This window comes from Rhinolophus sinicus, chromosome 1 (assembly GCF_057876585.1).
Source record: "Rhinolophus sinicus isolate RSI-liver-muscle chromosome 1, RSI-T2T, whole genome shotgun sequence".
Taxonomy (NCBI): Eukaryota; Metazoa; Chordata; class Mammalia; order Chiroptera; family Rhinolophidae; genus Rhinolophus; species Rhinolophus sinicus.
This window is the reverse complement of record NC_142501.1, coordinates 142361904-142377679: the sequence shown is the minus strand read 5'-3', so window position 1 is coordinate 142377679 and position 15776 is coordinate 142361904. Positions and strand designations below refer to the sequence as shown.

Genomic DNA, 15776 nt, shown 5'->3' with positions numbered 1-15776 from the left:
TCCAAAGCTATTCATATTCCCCAGAGCTGCTTGAATTCCTTTATTTCATCAAGAAAGGCATTAAATTTTCCATATGTAACACAATAGCACCTTTAGCCCTTAAAAAAAGAAAAAGAAAAAACAGCCTTCCCACCTAACTGCACCCCTCCCTGCTTATTTATTCTTTATGAACATATTTATGTATTTCATTTGACAAATATTTATTTAGTTTCTATCATGTGCCAGGCATTATAATAAGGTGCTAGGTTAACAACAACAACAAAAAGCAATAAAACAAAAAAGGCAGTGAATAAGACAAAGTCAATGTTTTCACAAAACCTAGAGTCTAGAGAGGGTTTGCAGCAATAAACAAAAGCACAATGTGTCAATTAGGAGTTGAGACCATTATTATGCCAGCAATAAATGGAGCGCTTGAGGCAGAATAAGAAGAATGGATGGCAGGGAGGGTGAGGGCTCTGTCAGGCCAATTGCAGAAGACCTCTCTGAGGAAAAGACTTTTAAGCAACACCTAAAGGAAGGAAGGAAGCAAGTGGTCATTCAGATTGCTGAGAGGTGCACGTTAGGGAAGAAGGGACAGCAGTGCAGAAGTCGAGGTGGCAGAGAACATACACACGGCACTGGGTCTGTGACTGGTCACTGGGAAGCAATGGGGGATGGCGTGAGAAGAATGTGGAGGGCAGGGACAGGTCAGATCACGCAGGCGTTTCTGATTTGGGGATTCTCAATGTGGAGCCGGACATTGTTAAAAGGTATTTATTTAAACAAGAGGGTAGCATGAGCATGGTGTATAATATGTTTCAAAAGATAACCTTGGTTGCTGTGTGGGGAATTTGGAGAAAGAGGATATGAGTAAAATAAGAAGACAACCTAGCAGACTATTAAAGGAATCCAGGTGAGAGAGATTTGTAGCTCAGACGTAAGTGTTGGCGATGGGGGTGTGGAAAACTAGATAGGAGAGGTGCTTAGGAGGTAGAAATAACACAGTGTGATGATGGATTAGATTGGAAAGGTAGAAACCATGTGTGACTCTTAAGTTTCTGCCTCAAATACTAGATGATAGTTCATTTACCATGAAGGAAAAACTGGAGAAGCATCAGGAGTTCTGTCTAGATCGGGTTAATTTCATGATAGGTATGTGACACCCCAATGGAGATGTTAAATAAGCATTTGGTTATACTGATGTGTTATACACGTGAGCCAAAGATGGCCTCTGTGTATTAGCCGCTAGATCTTTTATTTCTTCACTGCAGGCCCATTAGCTCAAAAGCCGGCCAAAAACAAAATCAAATTTTTACACATCCATTTATTTTTAAAATAGGCCAAACAAGCAGATTTTGATTGATTGATTGATTGATTGATTGATTGATTGATTGACTGGCCGTTTAGAGCCTGCCTGTTTTGTATACCTCCACGAAATCTCATCCCACATCTGGTAGCCATAGATATACCCTGGGCCATAAAGACCCCAGCCACTGCTGCCCTTCGGAGCTCTCTGACCCAGAGGCTGCCTGCCACGCATGTGCGCAACACTGCCTATACACAGAAGCCCCCTTTCCAATTCCCGTTTCTCCCAGAAATTCCCTCGTCCTCCTCCGCTTCTGAGTAGCAGCCAGGAGCCTTTGTCTCTAAACAGACTCCTGTGAGGGTCTTCCCCAATCTGTCATAGCTGCTCCAATAAAGTCTGTGTGTGCTACTGCCACCTTGTGGTCAAATATTTTTCCTTGCTCAGACACAAAATCCCTTGAACCCCTGCAGGAGCTCGAAGGAAAAATCTGCCCTCAGATGTCTGAACGGAAATAATTAGCATAGAGATGGCATTAAGGCCATGAGAGTGAATGATAACATTCCAGGAGGAGTGTATAAAAATCAGGCAAGAGGGCCCAGGACGAAATCTGAAGTTTCAAAATGTGAGCTCTAGTGAAGAGGGAAAACATGCACATGTAACAACAACTTGGTTCATTTTTACTCGTATTCTATGACTCGGGCCAGACACTGGCTCCTTTAGGACAAAATTCTGTCTCCCCCAGACTAAGCCAAGCTGTGTCCTAATGACTGCCCTTTTTTCTGCTCCTGGGCATTTCTGTATTACTGCTCTACCACACATTTCTGGAAGTATCTGGTTGTTAAATGTCTGCCTCCACATGAGGCTGTCTTTGAAGGTAGAACGTGTGTTCATCTCTAAATTCCAGAGCTCCACCACAGTACCTGACACAGGTTGCTAAATAAAGATTTTCTGAATGAGTGACTGAACAGATGCTAGATTATGCAATCTACTATATTAAAATGGGTATAGAAAAGGGTAGTGCCGATAATGCGGTGACAGACGTTTTCAAATGGCTGGGGCACAGGAGGAAATCTTTTGCTTTTCTGATGATGGTATTACTATCCAGTCCTCTTTCTCAGTCTGAAGTTAGATTCTACTCTCACCCTGAACAGAGACTGTGGGGCATCGGGCTCACATATTGTACCGTAGGAACCATATGTAGAGATAACGGAATAATGTGAAAATATTTCAAGTAATTAAAAGGTAGCTAGTTCATGATGGCATAATACTGAAGGCCATTTTAAAATATATCTTTTAACATTGTACTAATTTGGTTTTGCTTTCTTTCAAGAAATTTAAAATAAAGAAAAAATGGCATTTAGGTCAAGTTATATATAAGATCCGAATCTGAGTCACCTCTGAGGCAATTCTCTATTCTTAATTAGAACCCCTTTTGTGATTTCAGCACTGTTATCTTTTGAGTTTCATTTAAGGGAGCAAGGCTGGTCCAAGAACGGCATGAATGTGTTAGAGCAGGGGTGTCCAAACTTTTTTCAACGTTTTTCACCAAGGGCCATATGCGGTAAAATACACAAACAGCCAGGCCACTTACTCGAGGTGAAGTATGTATTGCCTCACCTGATTTATTTAAGTAAACTAAACATATTTTTGGAATTTGCTGTGGGCCAATTAACAATGGATTGCAGACCGAAGTTGGCCTGCGGGCCACAGTTTTGACACCCCTGTGTTAGAGCATCACTTCCACATATTTTTTTTAATAAGATACATATTCATCTTTCACAATTTGGCCTTTGAAAACAAAAACTAATATTAGAGAAGTCTGTGACCTCTACATCAGCACATTTAATGACTAAGGTAGAATAATCATTCATAAATACTTCATAGCAAAAAAATAAATAGAATGCATTAAAGATCATGGAGGCTAATATTGTAATACAAATTTATATCCACAAAAAGTTTCTGACATGTGGTGGTACAATAGTCTCTACTTCCTTAACTATGAAACAAAATTGGTTGTAAGACATAATTAATGAAAGCTTTACAGTATAAAAGATAGTCAGCAAGTTTATGGATATTATGAGAAGTACCCTGATTTCAAGATTTAAAAGTGTGATAAGTGTCTTACAATTGACTTTTTAAATAACTTGTGTGTCACACCTAATAACTGAACTGAATTAATTTCTATGGCTGGGAGGAATGGTTAATGAATGTTTTAGAATTCTGTATTTATGTTATGTAATTATCTATGATTATATATAACTGTAGATAATTACATATTAATTTACATAAACATTATGTTTTACTGACTTATCAAAAGCTGTGAAAATACTGAGTGAGGAGGTCCCTCCTTTGAGATATAAACAAGTAAAATTATAGACTTAAGTATAAAAATCCCACACACCAATTTATTATTGTTGCTCTCAGTAAACATATTTCCATAATAATTTACCATTTACAGAATGCTTTCGCAATCATTTCTTAGTGATCTTATTTTATTCTTAGATTTGTAACGGTAAAGGATATAAAGACAACAGAGGTTGCACATTTAAATACGCACCCTACGTACTCATTTTCTACTTGTTCTTTCCTGATAAAAGTTTAAAAAAAAAGGCCCAAGTATGTGGGTTGGCCTGGTGGCTCAGGTGGTTAGCGCTCTGTGCTCCTAATGCTGAGGTTGCCGGTTCGATCCCTGTTTGCACCAACTCGTTATTGTTGCTCTCAGTAAATATATTTCCATAATAATTTACCATTTACAGAAAGCTTTCACAACCATTTCTCAGTGATCGTATTTTGTCATTAGATTCACAACAGTAAAGGATATAAAGACAACAGAGGTTGCACATTTAAATATACACTCTATGGACTAATTTTCTACTTGTTCTTTCGTGATAAAAGTTTAAAAAAAAAAGGGCCCAAACATCCAGGCCAGCCGGTGGCTCAGGTGGTTGGAGCTCCATGCTCCTAATGCCGAGGTTGCTGGTTCGATTCCTGTTTGCACCAAGTTATTGTTGCTCTCAGTAAATATACTTCCATAATAATTTACCATGTACAGAATGCTTTCACACTTCTTTCTCAGTGATCCTATTTTATCATTAGATTCGTAACAGTAGAGGATATAAAGCCAATATGCACCCACTGTACTCATTTTCTACTTGTTCTATCCTGATAAAGGTTAAAAAAAAAAGGAAGCAAGTATCCAGGCCGGCCGGTGGCTCAAGTGGTTGGAGCTCCGTGCTCCTACTGCCGAGGTCGCTGGTTCGATTCCCACAGGGCCAGTGAGCTGCGTGAGCTGCTGCGGGGAGCTGTGTGCTACCGTGAGCTGCCACGAGTGGACAGCAGCCAGTGTGTGTCGCTGCGTAATGCAGCTGAGCGGCTGCTGTGCTACCGTGTGCTAGCCACGAGTGGCCGGCAACCCGTGCGGCCACAGCCATCATTGTGCTACTGTGTGTTGCCTTGGGCTGCCATGTGCTGCCCCGAGTGGCCGCCATGGCCGGCAGCCATCTTGTGCTGCTGTGTGCTACGCTGGGAAGCAGCCAGCTCAGCCTCAATGGGGGGCTCATAATACCAGCATGGGCCAACAACTAGACTGAGAAACAAGGGCTTGAACTGGAAACAAGGGCTTGAACTGGAAACAAGGGCTTGAACTGGCTGGAGGGGAGGCAGAAGAAAGGGGGGGGAAGAAAAGTCCCGTAATGAATAAAAACTGTTTTTCTGGAATTTTGCCAACTCGGGAATATTTTCAAAACCCATTTTGTAGGCATGCCATTTGAAACTTTGAAATGAAAGTTCTAGGAAGAATGGTTTGTTTTAGGGATTCCATTAAGTAATAATTTAGGCAAATATTTTAGGGATTCTGTTAAGGATATAATTTGGCAGAAACTGGAGAGTATATTTATGAGAGATGAGGAAAAACAAGTGAAGAAGTAAGCTCTAGAACTGTGCTTCTATGTTTGAGCTCCTACATTTTTGTTTCAATTCTTTTCTCATAATAGAGTTGACACTTATTGATACTCTATGAAGTGGAAAATTGTAACTGATTTTGCAGAGCAACTCTCCAATGATATAGAAACTAGGAATCCAAGAGTTTAAATAATCTTGTTGAAGAAAAGCATTCATTTTAAATTGCAGGCCTGGCATTAAGGTTCTCACCATACAAGCAGACTTTTGAAAGTCTCCCCATTTCTCTCATGCCTTTTGAGAGTTTTGATCTAAGTTTATCCTCATGATCCATTTGCATCATGAAATATTAGGACAGGACATAATAGAGTGCTATGTAACTCTAACACTAGAACCTCTGAAAACCCCATCTAGAGAATTATATGTATGCTTAGTAAACTTACTCTTGATTGGTAACTACACTGTTCATTTGCTCTGAAAAGATTCACTAGCCCTTTGAACATTAAAACGTCTCATGTACAGATTATATGGTATTAAAAGTAGGGAGAAGAGGAAGCAACTGTGAAAGAGAAAGTCCCAGTGAGTCATCACTTCCCTTTCTTTCATCCCTACACCTTCCATTCTTGCCCAAGTCACCTCTGACTTAGATCTAAGAAAGGACATTTTCTGAAGTCACAAAGACTTCTATCCTTTGTTTGCCAACAGGCGAATATATTTATTTTAGAAATTCTTAAACTTATTTTTTGAGATTATAACATTCTACATTTAAATTTTTCGTAGACATCCCCCCCCAAAAAAATGTGTCCTTTGAAAAATATAGATGCAGTGAAGTAATAAGATATTAACTGAATAAGAAGAAATGAAAATCTAGGGAAATTGGTAGGAAACATTTAATCTCAGGCACAAGAGTTTTGATTTTGTTAAATAAGCAAACTCTAGTTGCATATGCAGGGAGTTAAATATTGGCGGAAATTCAAGACAGGGTTGTTTTGTTCCTAGCGGTTAGATATAAAATAGATAATAACTGGAAGAAACATGAATAAGTGACACAAGTTAAGAAGCTGCTGCAGTAATCCAGACGTTGTTCATTTATCAAAAGCAGTTTATAAGTATCCACAGTATTAATGGCACTTTATTAGAGACAAATTAATGCTTACTTGAACTAGGGCAGTGACCAGACATGGAAATGGTCCTATTGAGTATTAACGAAACGATTCAACCAACTCAGTGCCCATTTCTTCTTGAGGCCTTTATTCCTACATTTGCTACACTTTACATATTTGAAACAAATCCACAGTTTCGGGATGTTTGCCTAAAACAAATTGCATTAAGAATCACAGGGAGAATTTTGCTGCTAGTTGCCGATCAACTGCTTATCAGTCTGTACCGAGATGACATACTCTTCTGAGTTAAACAGCACCTGGTTGTAAAGATGAGGGGGAGGAAAGACGGTGGGGAGCAGTGCAGCTTCCTCCAGGTTTTATCAAAGGCTCTGTTTCTGTCAGTCACCAGAGAATTGAAATCCATCCCAGTCCTGCAAGAATGCTTTTAGTGAGTCGTGAGGTCTGTTCATTAAAAGAAATGAATGAACCAAATAGCCACGATTATTGATCATTTCTGTCCGTATGGCTGTAGACCGGAAGTGGTTTTCAAGGGTCCCAAGAACTATCTTCAATTTTTTTTTTCCTTAATTTGATCTGCAGTATTGTGGACACAACCCATTCTAGCTACATCTGATCTGTTCTATCAGGCTATTTGGAATGATTGTTAATGAATAAAGGAACATATCTAAAGCCTTTTTAATCCCTCTATATACTTTAAAATTTATATCTAAAAATATAAAAGACAAGACACCTAGATTGTTAGAAAACTAAATTTTAGTCCCATTTCTGACTTTGGCTTAAAGCATGGATCTAAAAAATCTAAAAGATCCAAGAAATCTAAAAATATGGCTGAGAAGTGAAGTCTCTCCGACATTCTCCTTCTACCTTATTCACATCATATTCACCACTTGGAATTTTTAAAGTAATATTAATTACAATCACTTGCTTTTTGGTATTTTATAAAACTGTTGAAGTGGTGTACATGAGTTTTCTCTTAGGTAACTTCTTTTCGGAAGGATATTTAAACATAATCAGTGATCAAATCGGCAATTTTAAATACTTGATTAATACAAAAACATCTCAATCTATACAATAATATAAACTCTTTTCATAAAGAATTGCCCATATGCTCTGTTTTCTCCCCCCTCATTGTCTCACCTTCGGCAAGTATTTGGTGATCCATCTTCTGTGTTAAGTGCAGTACCAGGGACTGGGCACGTGGGGGTGTATAGGACAGCTCCCCATTCTCAAGGAGTTGACAGTCTAGTAGAAGAGACAATCATAAACTGGGACACGCAGAAAATGTAAAAAGTACTACCACAGAGATGAGCACTTAGGAGAATATATATAAGTCAGGATAAGGGTTTGTATTGTAATGTTTATTCTTTTTCCAGCATATTTAAAATCCTGACAAAAATCTCAGAAGTTTCCTATGAAAAGCTGCAATGTGAACAGATGACTTCTATAAACTCATCAGTGTCTTCACAGTCTCTAAAAGGCTTGGAGGGCTCTACTAGTTTCCTTCATGTAAATTCATCAAATATTTTCCACATTTTGACATTCCTATGAAACCTTTTAAAGCCCACCACATTTTATTTTGGGAGTATCATTCTGAGGCAAAATTACTGTATTTCCCCCTACCCCCCGCCCCGTTTCTCTCCCAAATTTTCCCTAAATAAGTCTAGATGCATTTCTTTTCTTTGGCTTGTAAATATGATTTATCTGCTTTTAGAAGAAAAAAAGGGAAACACTGAAAAACCTGTGGTGCATTTTCTGCTTCAGTAAATGGGTCACACTTTGTCAAATACTGAATATATGAAGTTCTGTTTTTCTCAAATACTGGGTTGCCACATTGGATATCAAAAGGGTAATTTATTTTGTTCTAAGTAAGCTTTTACCTGATCAGTCCTTTTGTTTTATGTCAAATCACGAGTACTTCAAAAAAGATAACTCAGATAAATTAGAATGTTTAAAGAAAAATAATATTGTTTTTGACTTACATTTGGGCTACTGCACACTGCCCATCATATTTGGAGATGATTACTGCAGACTGAGAACCAAAAAATATCTGATGTATTAATTTTCTTGTGGCAGTGATGAATTTGAGGTGATCAATCCCTGAGACAAATGGCCCTGTCAAAAGTAGCTTCTACCAACAGGAAGATCAAAAGTTGCCATCCTCATGGGGACTGAACCTAGGGCACACGCCCTAGGGCACACGCACCAACAACTATAACTATATACAAGCAAAGGCAGGAATGATGTATAATCAAGAATATGCCATTCACAATGTTTTCAACTGTTTTTAAATTGATCTGAACGTTTACTTTTTGACTCTAAATTATTTTTCCAGAATTGTTTATGCTATAACCTTATTTGTTAGGATGAATACATGTCATTCCATTAAACTTCTCAAGTAAAATGATAAAGTAGGACATGTATGCATTCAAATTCAAGAAGTTTTTTTGTTCTAATAAAGCACCTAGCACGATGTCTGGAATAGCAAAAGTACTCATTAAATATTTTCTTCCTCCTTTCTCCATTCTATTTATCATGATAAATTATTTTAAGAGGGGCTTAATTCTCATGCTAAGACTAATCCAAATGCCACATAACACAATCTTTTCCAAAAATCATTTGGTATTAAAATAATATTTATCCATTGCTAGGCATAGTAAAATTTATTTTAATTCACAAATTTCTATTGGCCATACTCACATTATTTGGCTAATCTTTTCACAAATAGCCATTCCTGTTTTCTTTTAGAAGGTTTCATAATGATAAAAAACCACCACAGCTCTGTTAAAGGAATAAATGGGCACGCAAATGGACACTAATACCTTCATCTTGGAACCAACTTTTACCTTCTTCTCTGTTTACACCTATTTTCATTTCTCTTTCAAATCCTGTGTTTACATCTCATAAGAGTTTCATAGTCTTTGAATTAGTAATCAGTTGAGTGCCCTGGTGCCCCTGTTGATTGATTTATGGCTTCCTTCTCTCCTCTGTTTTCAATCAAATGACTACTCCTGACAGGGAAAAAAAGAAAAAGAAAAAACATTTGAGACAAACTCAGATGTTGACTCACATTCTGACAATTTGTGTTTCCCCTATAACCACCAGCCTAGATTGAAGTTTCCATGACCTCACACTTAAGTTGTTGACAACACATATTATTAGCTTACCTCCCTGTCTCCAATCTCTTTTTACCTGATTGCCCTGCTGACAGAAAGCCCTAGAAGCATTTCTGCCATATTGTTTCTTCCAGCTTAAAATCTTAGATGATCTTTCATTTCTATCAAATCAAAATTCCCCAGTTTGACAGTCAAGGCCCAAAACTAACTCATCTTTGATAGCACTAATATATTACTTGTCACAACTCAACAGATAGCCCTGTACACAGTCACAAGCACATGTATTTGATATTTAAACATCCCAGCCACTACTTTTCTGAAAATATTTTCTGACCCTTCCCTCTTGTCCCTCATGTCGGTTAGGTATACCTCCCTTCCCAGAGTACCTCCAGCAAATATGATTTCCACCAGAGAGTGGGACATACTGTATTGTCATTTTTTGCTTATTTATCTGTATTCCTCCATTAGGATGTAAGTTTCTTGTGGGCAGAAACATGTCCTATTTATCTTCATAGCTCTATCTAATACCTACCAAAGTACTGGCATGTAGGAAATACTCAAAAATGATTGTTGAATAAACAACATTTCCTGAATTAGGTATTATATTTCTGATGCCAAAAAACTTACCGATGTGTCTCTTCTCAGTAAAATGCTGCCTTTCTCTCACTTTATCTTTTTTCTACCTCCTAAACTTGGATCAAATTTAACTTCTTTGAAAATAGACAGTCATCAAAGAAAGGGGGAAATGTGACTTGGGGCTTCCAACATGAAACTTAAAATAATTTGTTTCTAGCAATACCGCTTCTCACTAAGGAGCTTAAAAAGCCACAGAATGGAGAGACAAATAGGCAGTGTATGTAGAATCATGAAATTCTGACATAGAGCTTCGGCACTCAGCTCGGCAACTGAAACATTCACCAAACTCCAAGATATTATTTGGGGCAGTTTACGTCCTCCATGCATAGAGCCCCAGCTCTTGGTGATATGATCATATCTATTCCCTGTTCACCTCTCATGCCACTGTCTCCTGGCCACTCTCTTCTCTGGCCCAATGTCTGAGGACTCCTAAGACAGGAAAGCCAATACATCGATACCTATTCTAACATTTCCTCATTTCGAGCACAATTTCAGAATTTCACTCTGCTCTGTAAGCATATACCATACTGTTGCCATATAACAACCTTTTATTGCATGTGAGAAATTTCCCAAGAAGCCTTTCTCAATCCTGTACCTCTGGTTTGGTTTCAGGTACTCTCCGCCAAAGATAATCTTGTTCACCATGGAAGACATCGGGACTTCCAGTACTTGGCGCTGGGGTCCTTCACCAGAAAGCAGTCATCCATCTGTGTTTTTGCTCTTTCGTCCCTGAAATCAATTCAGGTCCAAGTATGAGCTTCAGTAACCAGAACTTGTCATACATTTGTAAAATTGGGAAATAAAGAAGTGTTTAAAATATGTATATGTTTACATTTCTTTCTACGAGTCGATTTCTTGCGGCTCAATATAATGCTTAACAAGTAACTGAAGAAGCAGAAATAAGACAGTAAAAATAACAGAAATTTTCAGTCACCATCTCATTTTATAGAGCATTATATCAGTACACAGTTTTGCTATCACTTTGATGGGAGTTAATTTTAAAATTCCTTACTGAGTGTTTACAAATGTGGATTGACCCACAAACCTGTAAATGGTTGCAAGTACTATTTGAGAGAAACCATTAACTCAGGTGTAGGGATATGGAACCACTACAAGATTAGGTTGGACAAAGCAAGATCTGTAAACATGTATTTCCATTGACAGTGAAAATAATGTGGACTCTTACAAGGGAATTTGAAATTTATTAGATAAGACTTACCAGAGAAGTAAGTTTTCACTATTCCCTTTATCTTTATTTTCAAACACATTCATCTTTATTCACAGATTAGATGTGCTGTTCTTTAAAATGCAGCTATATAGCATCCTAGTATTATTATTGATCAGACAGTTTGAGAACATATACACCTCTTTAAAACAAATGTAGACCTAACACCCCAGAACCCATTTGCCCAAAAAGCTTAGTAAACTCCCGGAAGTCACATTCAGGATTTGACTTTTTTTTTCACACACAATATAATGAATGCTTGCATATCCTGACTTACATTCTGGCCTACTTGATCAAGCAACCTCAAAATCCAATCTTAAAGGTATTCCTTTGGGTCCAGGTGGTACGTGGTAAGTAATTTTTGTAACCCTTTTGGATGTATTCTCTTTTCTCCATTGTCAGACTCAACTTGTCTTCAGTCAGGTTATACTGAGATTTAAGCCTAGTTATTGGCCTGGCAGCCAAGAGAGGAGGTAGAGCAATTTCTAAAGGGCATCTGTCACCTTACAGGTGACCTTTACAGTGTCTTTACAGATGGGGAACATGCTATGCCTTAATAAAGAGGCAGTTTCTCTTGACGGGAGATCTAAGCATCACAACTCCAAAACTACCACATTTAATTTAATCTTTAAGAGGTAAATGTTATTGTTTCCACTTTGCAGTGGTGAAATTTAGCTCAGAGACACTAACTTCACAGAACCACATATCTTGTAAGTAGCAGATTCGGAATGTCAATTCAAATCAGTCTGGTTCCAGAGACCACGTTGCCTCTTCAATAACAAACTATAATTACTAACTATGTGCCTTCTTGTTCAGCACAGGAACTTTGGTAAGAATAAATACTGCCTTAAATGTATAAGATATAAATATGAAAAAAACTCACCTAAAAGGCATTAAATATTGCTAATGAAATAGACCCTTTGAGTCTATTTGTATAGTCACTAGTAGAATAAATTTAAAAAATGTTTTTTTAAATTACCAAAGTAGGTGAGAAAGAATGAGTGAAAGAGATGAGAGTAGAAGCAAACTTCTCAAGGTATAAATTTGCATACATTTTTGACTTTTGAATCATATTGCGTATTTTAAAAATATGTTTTTAAATTTGAAAATAAATCAGGTAAATAAAAAAAACACATGATGTTTGGGGGACAAATAGCTAACAACAATGGAATGATTGTAGCAAGCATTTTTCTAAGTGACTGATAATTATTTTTTTGATCCTTAAAACAAACCCTACAAAAGTAATCTCATATAACGGAGACTCGAGGTTTTAATGTGAAATAACTGACTTTAATAAAAATTTCAACATTTAAAACCACAAATTGACAAAATTTAGCTCACTTTTCAGCATTACCATATATATATATATATACATATATATATACATATATATGACATATATATGTATATATGTATATATATACATATATATACATATATATACATATATATATATATATATATATATGTATAAAGTGACTGAGTTCCTTATAGGCAGAGATAAGTTTTTGTTCAATGTGCTGCTGAAAGTAAAATAGCATAAAACAAAAAGAAAAACTTCTGTCTTCATGAAGCTTACATTCTAGTTCCAGAAAATGACAATAAACAAAGAAAAACATACACAAGTTCAGGCATTAGAGAAAGAGCATGATATATGTGAAAAAATACTTAGGATCAGTTATATAGATGTCGGCAGATGCCCACTAAAAGAACTGTGACTTCCTGCGTGGCTAGGTATAACTCAAATTGCTTATCTACATTAAGACCAATAATCGTTGAACAGAAAAATGTCATGTGAAAATGAAAGTATTTTCAAAATTCCTTTAAAAACCATCCTCTTCCCTAAAAATTGTCTATGTTATGAATGTATCCTAAAAAAAATGTTCCATGTACAATGGCAGACTGAATTTTAGATCTAGGTAATTGAAGTTCTCCACCATGTGAGAGAAAGCCTGTTCCCAAAGTTATAGCCCCTGAGGCAACTAGGTTCAAAATACTGTCTCACAGATGGTAGAGTCAGTATTTCTTGATTGCTTGATTCAGGAGCCTCTATAGGAAATACTTTCCTTCAAAAATGTTATAATTACTAAAGAATATCATTACTTATTATTATGACTTTCTACTCGGGTTCAAATTCCTTCCTAATTTCAAAAACTCACAATTTGATATGAAATTCTATGAGAATCTTGGAAAGAAAAAGGAAATAAATAGCATATTGATTAAAAATAGTTCTAGATTTTCTTAGAAAAGATAAAAACTTGGGGGGAAAGTTAGGATTTCTTGCTTATTTTTTAACCTTAATCTTATGCAGTATTGTTGAAAATCCAAAGGTTGGGAAAAACAATGAAATTCTGTAATTATTTCTAGGAAATATGTAGAAATTAATGATTACCCATTATCTAGACGTAGACAAACTCTTCCTCATACAAATTCAATTTTACTTGTGCTTTTATAAGTTATTAACATTCATTTGGATACAGTTTTTTTGTTGTTGTTAAATTGCCTTACTTAATGAGGTGTGCTATGAGCATGATATTGCTGACACTAGAGACTCAAAATAGATTAAAAAAGAGAGAGAGACTTCTCCAGTTAATAGGTGTTCAGAACAAAATAAATTAACATTCTTTATAATTTGTATTTTTAACATTTAATTCTAATCACATACTCTGTCTAACATATCAAAATAAATGTGATCTGTAAGACACTGGAATCTTACAAAGCATTGCTGCAAAAAAATATTCAGAGGTAATTCTTTAATAATAAGTAGTATTTTAGACAGAAGGTCATCAAAATAAGATGGTTGGGACAATGAAATAGATAATCTGGATGAAAGCATAGCTATCCTTCAAAATCAATACTGAGAATATATGCAGACAGCCATGCTGCTCATTGAGAAGGCTGAAATGAATCCATTTTTCACGCATCAGTCTTTAAATTCCATGTTTACAGACATGTAGAGAGACTACAGTTTAAAATGTGGTGTGGGATTAGTTTCTGTTTCTAAGTTTAAGACAAAACCCTACAGTTATATATATATCTAAATAGATGTTATATTTTTATGTATTTTAAAATCCCAATAGTCCAATTATTTCGGGTGAAAATACTTAATTGCTTCACATCTGCATCCACATCTACATTTTTATTTCTCTTGTTTTCAAATCGGTCTTAACTGGCACTAAGTTTGGTTGTGAGCTCCTTCTTATTTTCTGCATATATAAAAGAAAAACAAATAGCTACTCAATATAATAACTTGTCCCTGAGAATTAGAATAGTCTTCATAACATTGATGGTTTCAGTAGGTTCAAACCTAGCCTAATAAGAGATTTTTCCTGAATGTTTTAAACTTTTCTCCACTTAAATTGGGAAGTCAGGGAGGAAAGTTTCACTGGAGAATGCAGGGAGCTGGGCTACTCTACGCCTGGTATCAAAGGCCTAAGTGGGCATTGCAAGATGCTGGACTCCTGTGAGCCCAGACTTCTCATGAATATGCTTGTCAGCAGGGTTGTTAGGATCAAGCAAAAGGAATTAAGATAACATGTGACACTCTACACGTTTAATATATGCAAGTTTATCATGCATATTTGGCCTCAGCAAATGCCAAGGATCCATTCTAGCGTATCAGTCAAATTAATTAAGTCACTTGAACAACTACAAATATTACAGAAATAGTTCAGACTATGGATCGTTTAGAGTGCACCAGCATTTAAAATAATACGTTTCCATCTTGTAGCTAAAATGTCTTGGAACATTTTTACTATAGGGTCATCACAATCCATGTTGCTAGTTAACTACTTGCCAACAATCTTTCCCTCAACCCCACACACAGCCATTGTGTTCATGATGAAACACTCCAATAGTGTTATAATGTAATCATGTCCTAATCTTCCAGAAAGCCATTCAAATGGGGGAGGCTTCCATATATTTTAAAGCAAACAATAGCTTGGTCACATTCTTAAATCATAAATATTTGCACTTAAAACTCTCACCCTCATCCTATCGATTCATACTCAATGTTTCTGCTGCTGAATAGTTCAGGGAACACAGGAATAAACATTTGTCTATAGTCAACTCCTTTCAGGAAGGAAATGCCATTTTTAGACAGAACCATTACCTATCCAACTCAGGATTCTGTCTCTTAACAGAAATAAAAAGTGACACTGAAGGAAAAAATGACAGTTATCTTTTATAATATACCTGGAACAGCCCTAAATGTCCTTTTCATAGATTTTTATGGATTGGTCAACTTTGAACTTATCCAACTGACATTATACATGCTTATAAAGATAAAACAACAAAGATTAACTAATTTGAGCCATTTCTCCACTTTCTTTTTTTGGTAGGTAATGTGTGTAGGCTATAATCAATCAATGACATTTAGGGATTCAACGATTCCCAAAGAAAAAGAAGAGGGTATCTGAGTTCAGGGATGGGATGAGCAAAGCATGAAGAAGCTGCACTGTTGCTTGTTTCTTCATTTGTTTTCAGTTCCGATTTGT

The 15776-nt window shown here is 36.5% G+C and overlaps 1 protein-coding gene and 1 long non-coding RNA gene across 4 annotated transcripts in view; one reads left to right on the top strand and one right to left on the bottom strand.

The window, feature by feature from the left end:
• LOC141568326 (uncharacterized) overlaps positions 1 to 10876 on the top strand; it is a 77148-nt gene extending 66272 nt beyond the window's left edge. For all 3 annotated transcript variants that reach the window (XR_012491455.2, XR_016022366.1, XR_012491454.2), the window contains one exon: positions 10668 to 10876. This is a non-coding gene — a long non-coding RNA (uncharacterized LOC141568326). The remainder of the gene's footprint in view (positions 1 to 10667) is intronic.
• LOC109438008 (mitochondria-eating protein-like) overlaps positions 1 to 15776 on the bottom strand; it is a 297423-nt gene that overhangs the window by 193755 nt on the left and 87892 nt on the right. The window lies entirely within an intron of this gene.